Genomic DNA, 14,787 nt, shown 5'->3' with positions numbered 1-14,787 from the left:
TGAAATTGATCACTGATTCGTTTGAATGCATGGTTCATTCAAGAATAAAGCACGTTACTCTCTTTATGAATGGGAAATTGAATCATTTCACAAGATTCGTTTAAAAACACATGTTCACTCATAAAAGAAACACCGCTGTGTTTGAATGGAGACACGCAGAGCCGTTGCACATCTACAATCAAACACAGCAGTGTGACTTGGTCCAGAATAATTTTGACGACGGAAAATCAGCCAATGTAAGTCACTTAATAATAACTTCTTGTTTATTTAACTGCTGTTTTAAATCAATATCTCATTTACAAACTCCCATAAAAAAATATATTAAAAGCTGTCACTCATCTTAGTTTCCGATATCACAAAGCTCTATTATAATCAACGACGCTCTCTGTACCGCAAGATCAATCTCTTATTTACACTCTCTCTACACTTTGTTTATAGACGAATTATTGAGATATATCTGTGTTACATTACTGTGCTTTGAACCCAGACACGTCGGCATTTGGCTTTGTGTATTTAGGACTTACACAACCGGTACAAAGCAGCGATTGTATTTATCTCTGCCATGGTTGATCGTGCCTTCTTGTTATTCGCGCTAGTGACGGGAAAAATTACAGCGAGTGACACGATGCGCATATTGGCTTGGCTTTCGGTGTGAACCCAGACTGTATTCACTTTAGTGACAAGGCAGCACTGGCCCGATCGGGGGAGCATCACAGAGATCCGTGAGACTGATACTGATTAACATTGCTGGTGAAAAGATTTACTCGCCATGTGGCGGATTGGGCTTTAAAGTTAACTCGCCAGACAGAGAATTTGCTCGCATTTGGCGAGTGGCGAGTGTTAATTTCGGACCCTGCCTACATCGAAGCAACAAACGATAACCATCAAGAGACTAGTGGTATTTCAGAATGAAGGAAACTTCTACAGAGAAAACACCCCCAAATTATTAGGTAGCATCAAATAACTGGTGTATATCCCAACTGGACTGAGACAGGACGGTAATTTGGACGTCCTCTGAAAGGCCTTTTAAACACCAGACAGTGTCTGAACTGCGTCTGCCCCCCGCAGGGCTGGAGAACGTGTCACGAATCGGCCAGGAGCAGCAGGACGGACAATATAAGGGCACCACACCACATCCCTGCCACCAATTCAATCATGCATGAGCCAAAATCCATCTTTCTATTCAGTGGCGGCTCCTGGCAAATATCTCTGGGGGGGCAACTGTTCCGATGATGGTAAAGATAACCGCTTTAATGGGTAAAATTATGATAAAATTCAGATAGCCAACTTTACAGCATTACATTACATTGTTTGATTTGGTTTCCCTGTTCCTAGATGGCAACATCAGGCATGAATTGTACAAACTGTACTGTATTTTGAATAGCTATATTAAATTTATCGCAATGGTCTCAAATACACTGAAACACTTCCACCATGGCCATCAAGAGACACATTGTCATCAACTAGTTTGCCCTCTAAGAGTAAAAAAAAAAAAAAAAGGAAAAAAAGCAATACTGCTTTACAATTGAAGACTTTATTTCTCATATTAAAACTGTAATTAATCAAATCTTTTCAGAACATATTCAGTATAAATTTGGCTGCCAATATGCAATGAATACAACTATTTAAAATTCAACATTTGAAGAATACAACTTCAAAATAGACAGACATGTAGATGATTGTGAAAGATTTTTTATTCAGTATAATGTTTTACATGGAAAGTTCGGTTTTCTTTTAGCTGAGGGAATTTTTATTTTATAACAAGTTATAAAAATAACGTTAGAATAATGACACTGGCATAAAACTAACGTTCAACTTTCTACTTTATAAAAGTCCCAAAGTGTCACACTAAATTGGACAAACGAGTCAAAAAACACGTATAATAGGTGGATCTGGCAACAAACGGAGGCTGCTGCACCCGCGCTCTCACTCAACGCGTTCTCAAGCCCCGTTCACTGCAGCTTCTCGCAGCAACATGAATTGCAAACACTTATGTGATATGAGGTGGTTTAAACGGCTAAATAATCATTCAAAGAGCTTGACATTTTATTTTTGAATATAAAAAATGACCGAGGTCCGGACCTCGGTGACCTCATAGCTGGCTACGACCGTGATAACATAAACAATGCACCATTTAATAACACACATCACTTGTATTGAAATTTTGCTCGCCTCTCTTTTAAGCAGGCAAAGTGATCAATTACCCTCTCATTAAAATCAGGCATGTTCCTCAAGTTCCCTCTCCATTGAAAGCATGGCCAATGCCTTCAGACGTCTCGCTACGCGTGCGTGCTGTACATCTTCGAGCACGCATCAGTGCGTATTACGAAATCACGTTGGGGCGAGCCCTCCCGGTGCCCATTGAAATGCATTGTAGGGTTCAAAATGTGAAAAAAAAAATCTCACAATATAACTCTATGAGACCGGCTGGGGCGATTTTCAATCTGACTGAGATCGCCCCAAGGGGGCGGGGTTTTAGGTTGGAAAGTGACATTCAGGCTGTTGATTGTACAGTAATATACAGACTAGGACCAGCAAAATAAGACTCTTTTTCACCTCTTTTTTTTCGTGTGGCTCAAGGAGGGCGATGCACTATCGCCCACCATGGGCCAGCCGCCCCTGTTTCTATTCATCAATCCATCCAGCATCCCATGGGAGCACCTCCTCCCTCTTAGGGTCCCAATCTTCTTATCAACCCTCAATTCTATTTCTGGCCCTGGAGCTCCAGCCTCCAGAATTCACAGCCCTTTAAAGGAATAGTTCACCCAAAATTCATTTACTCACTGTCATGTTGTCAGAACACAAACAGGGACTTTTGAAGGATGACATTGCAAATCGATCACATCTGTCAAGCTTCAAAAGGAACAAAAAAGAATGAAAGAAGCAGTGCATATCTTGGATTTCTATTTTAGTTTTTATTTGCTGTGTGGTTAGTGCTTGGGGGAAAAAATATTTATTTAATTAGAAACATTTATACATTTTTTAATGCAAAGGAAAACACTAGTGCTAGTATGTGGTTGTGTTACTGTACAGATCTTTCTCTAGTGAAATATTTTTAAGGAGTACTTCACCCAGGAATGAAAATTTCCAGAAAATGTATTCACCCTCAGGCTATCTGAGATCTTCATGCAAACAGATTTATAAAAATTCAGCATTACTTGACTTGCTCACCAATGGATCCTCTGCAGTGAATGGGTGCCGTCACAATGAGAGTCCAAACAGCTGATAAAAACATCACAATAATTTACCAGTAATCCACACCACTCCAGTCCATCAATTAACATCTTGTGAAGCCAAAAGCTGCATGCTTGTAAAAAAAATCCATCACCAAGATATTTTAACTTTAAACCTTCGCTTTCGGTCCATAATTCATAATAACACTTCCCCCAGGGAAAAAGTCCATCTCCTGTTGTCCTCTCACATCAAAATCCATCCACATAGAGCCTCTTTTAGAATGTTTTCAGCTTGATCTGTGCAGATTTCTCTCCTGATTCAGATGAGATGACATTTCACTTGAGGAACTATTATTATGGATTTTTAGTTGGATGGACTTATAGTTAAAAATGTCTTAATGATGAATTTGTTTACTTACAGACACCCAGCTTTTGGCTTCACAAGAAGTTAACTGATGGACTGGAGTGGTGTGGATTACTTGTGGATTATTGTGGCGTTTTTATCAACTGTTTGGACTCTCATTCTGACGGCACCCATTCACTGCAGAGGATCCAAGGGTGAGTCAGTGATGCAATGCTACATTTCTCAAAATCTGATGAAGAAACAAACTCATCTACATCTTGAATGCTCTTAGGGTGAGCACATTTTCAGCATATTTTCATTTTTGAAAACTATTTAACTACAAAGATGCAAAGGGCTCAAAATCAAATTAATCTCATTAAAGATCTGCGACATTATTCTGAACCTAATGTGATGCAAAAATATTCAACGCACACTTGACCAACTGCAAAGCAAACACAAAAGACAGCAATGTGAAGAGTGTGAGCATGTTCACAACAATCGGCATGACTTCAGCTGAATAACAATAACCCTGAAAAATGTGTGTGCATATAGATCCTTAAACTGTAAAAAAAAGAAAAGAAAAGAAACTATAGCCACCCAAGCCACTCAATTTAAAGAAAAGTTACTGTTTGGAAAAAGTAGCAATATGTAAGCAATATCTTAAAAACATGAGATAGATGGGTAACATTTCAAAGCCTTAAAATGTAATACATTAAAAAGAACATTTTTATGCATTAATTATGGCTTGTAATGAACCCTATAATGCACTGAATGAACTTATGAATAATTGTAATCACAGTTGTAATATTTATTTTGTCATTGTAACACCTTTACAAAATATAATGCATTAAAACACCTTTATATATTATTTTGCATTTTAATTTTGGTACAATTACATATGAAAAGATTTCATTCCAACATACTTTATGAATATCTTTATAGTGCATTAAAAAAGGCTTACCTTATAGATCTGAGATAGCAGCATTTAAATATTTCACCTTAAAAACCTATATACAAATATTTTTTTAACTGATTTGGTACATGAATCATTCTAATGAACAAACTGTTAAATTAAAGAATTAAAATCTTTGAGAAGATTCAATCTGGTTGAGCTATGGAGCACAGAAAAGATAAAAAAGAAAATACTCTGGACCAAGTATGACACAGACACAAGTAGTGTAGTTCACTCAAGGTTCACTCATTTCTGCCTCTTCACAAATGCAATAAAAAGAATAATTGAATTATTCTGCTTGCTGACTACAGTGCAAAAAACCATGTGTCAAAACAAAAGTCAGTGATGTCATGTTTTGTCATGCTATGCTGCTACTTGTGGCTCATTACTGTAAAAACAACACAATATCTACTTTCACTCTATTGAGAAAGTGTAATTAAGCATTACTAGTTTTACTAGTTGCTGTCTAACATGAGAAAAGAGCACTTGGTCCAGGTCAGGGACACTTAAGACATAAAAATGACTTTAACATTATGATGCTGCCATCTTTCTATTTTTACACAGAGATTGGAAGGTCTGTGTCAATTGACTTTAGAAATCTTTGTTAGAAATCCATTCAAAAATGTGGGAAACAGCATTTTTCCAAGTAGTTTTTATTCCAAAGTTTGCATGTCTGCAAGTCAACTGAAGATATCTTAACAAACTGTCCCTTTGGCATCTTCATTTCTAATGCTCTGTATGTTTCAGTCTCATGGATATTGGAATATCAATATGGCTCCAGCAGTAAATTGTTAAAATGTACACATTTTCAGTGGTCAAAAACTAAATGTTGCTTTATGTGCCAATGGTGACCATTTAAAAATGGGGAAACAGCATTTTTAAGTTTTTACCCCAAAGTTTGCATGCCTGTAACTCAACTGAAGATATCTTAAACTTTCCCTTTGCTCTGTATGGTTCGGTTTCAGAGAAATTGGAATTTCAATATGGCTCCAGCAGTAAATCGTTAAAATGTACACATTTTCAGTGGTCAAAAACCAAATTTTGCTTTATGTGCCAATGGTGACCATTCAAAATTGTGAAAAGGGAATTTTTCAAGTTTTTACTCCAAAGTTTGCATGCCTGTAAGTCAACTGAAGATATCTTAACAAACTTTCCCTTTGGCATCCTCTTTTCTAAGGCTCTGTTTGGTTCGGTTTCAGACATATTGAAATTTCAATATCGCTCCAGCAGTAAATCGTTAACATGTACACATTTTCAGTGGTCAAAAACCAAATGTTGCTTTATGTGCATGTTAGTAAGTTTGCATGCTCATAACTCAAGTAGTACTGAAGATATCTTTACAAACTTTCACTTTGGCATCTTCATTTCTAAGGCTCTGTATGGTTTGGTTCAATAAATATTGGAATTTCAATAAGGCTCCAGCAGTAAATCGTTAAAATGTACACATTTTCAGTGGTCAAAAACTAAATGTTACTTTATGTGGCAATAACGACCATTCAAAAATGGGGAAAGGGCATTTTTCAAGATTTGACCCCAAAGTTTATATGCCTGTAACTCAATTGAAGATATCATAACAAACTTTCCTTTTGGCATCTTCATTTCTAATGCTCTGTATGGTTCGGTTTCAGAGATATTGGAATTTCAATATGGCTCCAGCAGTAAATCGTTAAAATGTACACATTTTCAGTGGTCAAAAACTAAATGTTGCTTTATGTGGCAATGGGGAAAGAGCATTTTTCAAGTTTTCACTCCAAAGTTTGCATACTCATAACTCAAGTAGTACTGAAGATATCTTAACAAACTTTCCTTTTGGCATCTTCATTTCTAAGGCTCTGTATGTTTCAGTCTCAGAGATATTGGAATTTCAATATGGCTCCAGCAGTAAATCGTTAAAATGTACACATTTTCAGTGGTCAAAAACTAAATGTTGCTTTATGTGCCAATGGTGACCATTCAAAAATGGAGAAAGAGCATTTTTCAAGATTTGACCCCGAAGTTTGCATTCCTGTAACTCAACTGAAGATATCTTAATAAAAAGGTAGCTCTGGCATCTTCATTTCTAAGGCTCTGTATGGTTCAGTTTTAGAGATATTGGAATATCAATATGGCTCCAGCAGTAAATCATTGAAATGTACACATATTCAGTGGGCAAAAACCAAATTTGGGTCACTTTGCAAAAATATGATACTCCTTTTCTTCTAAAGACAAAAGTCTGAAGAACAAATAATGTTGAAATTATAAACGTATCACATTTCCTTATGTGTCAAAAATACTGCACTGAACATACCTGTCTAACATACCTGAGTGCTATAAATATTTTTTCCCAAAGTTTGCATGCCTGTAACTCTAGTATTAACAATATCACAATATGATATTTCACCATTAAAAAACTATAGGAAGCACTAAAACCCAGTGTGAATCATTTTTTAAATTATTTGGTACATGAATCATCCTAATGAACAAATGCAATAAATGTAATTATTTAATTATTCAGCTTGCTGAACACAGTGCAAAAAACCATCTACTTTCATTCTATCAAGAAAGTAGTTAAGCACTCCTAGTTTTACAAATTGCTGCCTAACGTGAGAAAAAAGCACACACATCCTGGTCAAGGTCACATAAGCCATGCCTTCACACCTTCAGAAAGATCACTGAGGTCAGCAACAGGAACAAGACAACCTGCAGCGCTGCTATTGATTTTCAATGAGGCCGCATTAAGTGAATCCTGTGCTGTCCCACATTGAGTTTGCAGCAGCAGCGGGGAATATGGGTTGAGGTCACTCACTGCGTCTGAATTTAGCTGCTGTCAAACGTGCTACAGACAAGATGCATGCATCAAACAGACAGTTCAGTAAACACATACTATTCTGCATGTGTTTGAGATTCACACGATTGATTGCTGGCTGGTGTTCTAATTCGATCAGACCTTGAACTCTGACACTAAACAGAAATACATACTACAGGGATTTTCCTTGTCTACCCTAGGCTTAACCCTGAATAATGGAAAGTTTTAACCCTGGGCCAAGCCACATTTTACATCTTGAAAGTGGGTTGGCACTGCTTTTAACTCTTGGCTAAAGCATGAAGCAATGCAGCACTACAGAGAGTTCCAGAACAGTCAACCAACCATTAATTGCATAGATGCTTTCCTCATAAAATGTTCATGAGTGTAGTACAGAAACTCTCAGCTTTCGGTTAAAATGCATGCAAACCACTAAAAGAACTTTCCACATAAACACATATTGCATATTCAATGTACATTATACTTGCACAATTACTTATCAGTAACATCATAAATATGCAAATAACAATGTCACTCCAGGGTTTATAGATGCACAATGCAGGGCACTTTTCAAGCACTACTTTTTGACTTTCAAAGACTTCAGAGATCTCACTTATCAAACAATGTCTTCTCTTTACAATTATAAAAAAGATAAATAGATAAATAAAAGTTAACTACAAAAAAAGGCAAAAACAAAGAGAAACACACGTAAAGTATAACTACTAAAGTATTACAAAGTATACTATACTTTTTCTATAGTAAAACCACAGTAACATTTCTTAAGGGATTTGAATTTGTGTATACTTTATACTTTCTTTGTTTTGTTTTTAATAACTGTACATCCTCAATGGTTTAATGTTTTCTACTGTTAAAGAAAAAAAATCTGAGATTTGCATAATCACTCCAAAATCCTGATCTGAATTAAATGATTTGCCTACACACACTGAAGTCCCAATCTGAATCAAATGATTTGTGATCCATTCTCTGAAGTTCCAAACTAACGCAAAAGATTCATGAACCCGCTTCAAAGTCCTGATCTGAATCAAATGATTTGTGATCCATGCTTCAAAGTTCCAATCTAAAGCAAAAGATTAGCGAACCCGCTTCAAAGTTCCAATTTAAATAAAATTATTAGTGAATTATGCTCCGAAGTTCCAATCTAAAACAAAAGATTTGCGAACCTGCTTCATAGTTCTGATCTGAATCACATGATTTGTGATTAATGCCCAGAAGTCCTGAACAATGATTCAAGAGCCATCATTTCAGATCAGGACTCGGAGCACGGATGGCAAATCATTGGATTTAGATCGGGACTTTAAATCATGTATCACAAATTCAATTCGTGATGATTCACAAACCCATTCCAGATTCCAATCTAAAATAAATGATTCATGATATGTGCTCCCAAGTCCTGATGTCAAATGAAAAATTAAATGAATTAATTAATTTAATTAATTGCCATCAAAACTAAATGTCTCCTGATACGCAAATAGATAAATACAAATAGATAAAGTGCTATAAAAGAAACATGTAACAGTGTATTTTGGGTGTTTTCTTTCCACTAGTCTGAAAAAAGCACTTTATGAAACACCAAAAAGCCCAAAATCTCAAACTTGACAGGTGCATGAACAAACTGTGGTTTTGCCTGCAGTGTCTCCCCTTAAACACTTATTTCTTTCTATAATCCAAGCACTTTTCAAGTACCTCTTCGGGAATATTGCGATTTCCATAGGTTTTCCAGCCCATACATTTCAAAAAGTCAAATTAAAGTACTTAAAGCACCTTGTAAAAACCCTGACAATGTGAAATGTCAAACCTCAATACCCAAGATTAATTACATATCAAGGATAAAAGTATAATCAGTGTGAAATATGGAGAAAGGTTATACAATATCAGTTAATCAAGGGTTAAAAATGTCTAAATGGCCTAAAAAAAAAAAAAAAGAATGGATCCAACTGGATATAACAGGCCCTCAATATATGCACACAGAAACCTTTTTCGACCAGCAAAACGCACCTTTCCGAAGCCTCCCACCTCACATCCATTTAGCCCTTCGTAGAGAGAATGATGCCGTTTGCACAGAACAGCGGATGGCACCGTCACGCTGCCGTTTCCATTAGTCGTGGTGGAGGATCCCAGATTCATCCCGCTCAGAGCGTCTGACACTAGCGCTCTCTCCTCTGGCTTCGCTCTGTCGGGATGCCCGGGTCCAGCCGGAGACTCAGGTTCAACGTTACTCATCTCCGGCGTGGGTGAACCGTGATGAGGTGGTTCAGACGGCTCTGGCCTAGTACATAAGTCGTGCATTACTCCGTTTACTAGTGCAAAGACAGGTTTCAAGGATACCTCGAGAAGGGTATATTCGCAACTAAGGACATGGAGGAAAAACAGCAGTTTTCTTAATCTTCCAAGCCTTGAAGAAATGCTTCATCTAGAGTCTAAAAGTCTAGTAAATGCACAGCAAAAAGATGCTTATCATGAGCCAAAGCAATTCATTAATGCAAGTGAAAATGCAAAAAAGCACAGCTGTTGCGAATTCTTAAAGCGACATCACCAAGCTCACATCAAGTGCAACACTCTCAAAATAATTAGCTTTTTCAATGTTTTGTAAAAAATGCATTTCCAGTACAAAACGAAATCCTAGATCGGAGACGAAGCTCTGATGATATTCAGTCCCAGCATGTTGCCATCATCCATCAATTGCTTATCCTCCATCGTCTGTTGATACAAAAGCCTCAAAGATTGAGAAAAGCAGACATTGTTTTATATAAAGCCCAGTTTGAAGCCAACGCAGTAGGTGACGTCTTATTTCCTAACAGGTCTCTTAATTTCCTCTCTCGCCGTGGACTGGATTTGCACTCGGCTCATTGCGCCATCCTCTCATCCTTATCATCTCCTCCGCTCGGACGTGCCAGTTCATGAAGGAGCGATCCTGGTTTTCAGTGATGCTTCAGCGGTCACGCTGGATCTCGGTGCTCTGCCTAAATGTGTTTGGTAAGATAACAACATTAAGATGAAGAGGAGGAGAGTGTGTGGCTGAGCGAGTGAGCGAGGGAGAGAGAGAGAGAGGGGGGGGGTGGATCTTCCAATCACGCTCAAGCAGGCTCTGGGAGGGAGCCAATCGTGGTGGCGGAGCAGGATGGTTTCCATGGAGATGACGCTGGAATGATGTCGCTCTATTGATCGTCTAAGAGGCAGCGCTGCTCGTCGGAAAGGACCAAAGGAGGGCCACACGCACGTTCTCCAATATTAGCATTGAGAGACAATGGCTGGGATGACGTACAGTGTCTGGAATGTGGGATTAAACAGGAGAGTGTGGAAATATAGAAATACACAAGCGCAGTGCATTATTACTAGGGATTCGGTCAGTGAAATCAACACTGATGATGCTGGACTTATTGTGAACTATTTATCAAGAGCAAGTCTTCTGATAGGCTGCTTTTGTATGCAACAAAACCTTTAATACATCTTGCCAAAGGTAACACTTTACACTACATTAATTAACATGAAGTAACAATCAAAAACTAAAGCATTCGGTAACCTTAGTTAACGTTAATTTCAACATATACACTGCTGCTCAAAAGTTTGGGATCAGTAAGATTTATCATGGTTTTTAAAGACTGCATTTATTTGATCAAAAATACAGGAAAAAATGTAATATTGTGTATTATGTAAAATAGCTGTTTTCTATGTGAATACATTTTAAAATGTAATTTATTCCTGTGATAAAAAGATGAATTTCCAGCATCATCCTTCAGAAATCATTCTAATATGCTGATTTATTATCAATGATGAAAACAGCTGTGCTGCTTAATATTTTGTTGAAAACCTGTGATTTTTTTTTTCCAGGATTCTTTAACAAATAAAAAGTTGAATTTTCATAAGATTTATTCACAAAGGATGTGATAAAAAGAGTTAGCAAAAGACTTAAATTGTTAGAAAATATTTATTTTGAATAAATGCTGTTCTTTTTAACCTTTTATTCATCAAGAATCCTGAAAAAAATCATCACAGAAAAAAATATATATATATTTCCAACACTGATAACTAATTCATAATAATTGATAATTAGTGTAATTAGATTAAGTAATTAATCAGCATATTAGAATGATTTCTGAAGAATCATGTGACTGAAAACTGAAGTAATAGCTGATAAAAATGCAAGAATATTAAAATATATTAAAATATATAAAAATATTTAAATATATTAATATAGAACACCATTATTTCTAACTGTAATAATACTTCACCATATTTAGCTGTATTTTTGATCAAGTAAATGCAGCCTTGATGAGCATTTAAGAATTAAAAAAAAAAACATTAAAAAATCTTACTGATCCCAAACTTTTGAGCAGCAGTGTACATTATTACAATTATTTCAATACAAAGTTGTTAATATTAGTTAATGGATGTGAACTAACAATGAACAGTTGTATTTTTATAAACTAACGTTAACGAAGATTAGTAAATACTGTAACAAATGTACTGTTCATCGTTAATATTATTTAATGCATTTACTAATGTTAACTAATGCAATCTTAATGCAAAGTGTTACCATTAAAGCAGTTGGTTAATGTTCAAAAAGGTCACAATCATACAGATAAATTTGACATACTGTACATAAAGAGCAGAGTTATATAAATTATATAACTAAATTTGAATTAAAATTAAACTGAACTGAATTAAAAGGTAACACTTTATAAGGTTCATTATTAACTGCATTAGTTAAACTAAGAATAAACATTTATCAATCTTAGGTAATGTTTACTAATCAATGCATCATTAGAATCACTAATTGTTTTTTAACATGAATGCACTGTGAACATGAACAAACAATGAACGACCATAGTTTTATTAACTAACATTAACAAACATTTGTAAGTCCACCATGAGTGTTTTAAAAACACGGTTTAGCCGAGAACTACTAGTCGAAAAAACTACAAATGGCGACACGTCGACGTCACTTCCCTGGTTTGAAAAAAGCACGTAAAAGTCCTCCTACAAGTTGACATGCACACAGATGTAGTAGGAGGACTTTTACATGCTTTTTTCAAACCAGGGAAGTGACGTCGACGTGTCGCCATTTGTAGTTTTTTCGACTAGTAGGGATCGGCTAAAACGTGTTTTTAAAACACTCATGGTGGACTTACAAATGTTCTGATGCAGCGTTTTGTGAGTACATAACCTATTTACACTACTGCACAAGTTTGGTAAGATTACTTCCACGTTTAGTGGTGCAATTTACGAGATACATCACATGTACCATTCACTCCTGTAACAAGCAATTCGAAAAACTGTAATATCTCCATAAATGTTTGACTAAGGTAAAAAAAAACTTCGGATGGAGTATTTACAAGGGCTTCGGAGTGCATAGCAATGAAGTCAATTCTACTCTGAACCATCCCTTTAATAAATAGGCCTAGTGTAATAAACATTGTTCGTTCATGTTTGTTAATACATTTAGTCATGTTTACAAATGACACCTTATTGTAAAGTATTACTATAAAAACTATAATAATATTTCAATGTCACAAATATAATCATATAACTGAAGTAATGCAATTTGATGACAGCCAGACAAATACAAACAGGAGCAGATAAAGCACAGTGAAAACCCCAGCGGTTTTTAAATCTAATTATCCTGCAATGCTATCCACCTCTGTGGAGTTCAACTGGCTCACTCTCATATGGAAAAACGCTGCGCTAATTGCCTCTCCACTGAGCAAACACACACAGAGATAGAGTATAACCCTCACGGGGAGGAGAACCAACTCAGGCCGACGAAAACCCCCCTGTATGTGTGTGTCTGAGCTAAAACACGCGCTCCATTAACATCTCATTAGACATCAGGTCTTCACACAAAGAGACACAATTTCATGGGGCAGCCGCGGCACTTATGGCTGCCTCATCAATTACTACGGCTTTATATTCCGACGGATTTTACTGCTCGGGTGGTGCATTTCATGCAATGAAAAAATATTGGGAAAATTGACAAGTCCCAACTGCTGGCAATTTCTTATAAGTTTTTGAAACATTTTCCCAATTGGAAGTTCAGACGCAGAAAAGCGTGAAGAACGGACTCGTCCTAATTTAGATCTTCAAAGCAAAACCAAGAGCAAAAGTACAGGCTGCGGGAGGTTCTGCTTTTCATTCCAATACATAAATGAGATTTATCATCAGTGTCTTGGCTTAAGCAGGGAGGAAAATGAGATCAGCAGTCAATCTTTGCCAAATAGTTTAAACAAGCTGACTCATGTACCTTAGAGAAGGATAAAAATATATGGATATATATTAACTTTATACTAATTCATACAGTATACTCACATAAAGCAATACAATATAGCAAAGCAAGTGTTTGATTGCTTGTATTAATGGAAAAGTAAGTCAAAATAAAAAAAAATTATTTACATATGTGACCCTGAACCACAAAACCAGTCATAAGGTTAAATTTGACAAAACTGAGATGTATATGAAAGTAGGGCTGCAACTAACGATTATTTTAATAATCGATTAATCTGTCGATTATTTTTTCGATTAATCGATGAATCGGATAAAAAAAACCAAGAGATTTACAACCCTTTATTCAAAAACAGAACTAAAATCTTTAGAAAGTGCACGAACATGTTGCTCCTTGAACTGTTATAATAATAATAATAAAATAAAAATGGACTAACACAAAAAACATACACATGTATGCTTTACATCTGCCAAATATATAGACTAAATAAACTAAAATTACTATCCGTCAAGACAGCGGCTTGCTGTGGTGTACATGCTGCATTTCCCATCAAGAAGCCTCTCAAATTAAATTCCTCAGTGCGCATTAAAAAAGTCATGTGACTTTGCACGCTGGAACGGGATAACTTGACTAACTTTCTGCTACATTCATTCTGCCATGGCGGTGTTTAGTGTCCTGCCATCAGCAGCGACCAGCTGGAAGAGTTCCGCATTCAAATGCACGCAAAACTGGCCTCAAAGCCCCAGCAAAAGTAATTACCATGAATGTGTCAAGGCAAAAATTAAGAAAATATTCGAATTACTTATTAATAAACTAGTATTTTCTGATTCAGTGTTGCAAAGATGAAATTGACGATCCTGCCATCTGCTCATTAATGCCTAATGCATCTTTATGGATTAGCTAATGAAAGAGTTTTGTTTTCGATTTTAATTATTTCGTTTTATAGTAAAATAATAATTTAAAGCTTTCTAGATATTGTGTTTGTGAGGCAATTACCTGGGTTTCGGTTAATTATTGTGAAGCGCTCCTGTTTAAACCAAAGATAACAAGCGTATTCTGTTTATTTTCTTTTAAGAGCACATTTTGTTGATACTGTTAGTACACACAAACTAAGCTAGACCCTTTACAGTTCCGGCCCGGGTGGTAAATTACTCTTACCTTTATGAGCAAAAAAGAAATTCCACATTGCACTGGCGTCTCCATGTCCTGCAAAGCGCGCTTCTCTCCGCACAAACTTTGGAATTATCTTGATTGAATGATTAAACTAATATTGTGATATGTTTTAAGTTTTTTTATATC

The sequence above is a fragment of the Garra rufa genome, chromosome 5 (assembly GCF_049309525.1).
Source record: "Garra rufa chromosome 5, GarRuf1.0, whole genome shotgun sequence".
NCBI classification, from domain to species: domain Eukaryota; kingdom Metazoa; phylum Chordata; class Actinopteri; order Cypriniformes; family Cyprinidae; genus Garra; species Garra rufa.
Note: the sequence above shows the minus strand (reverse complement) of the source record.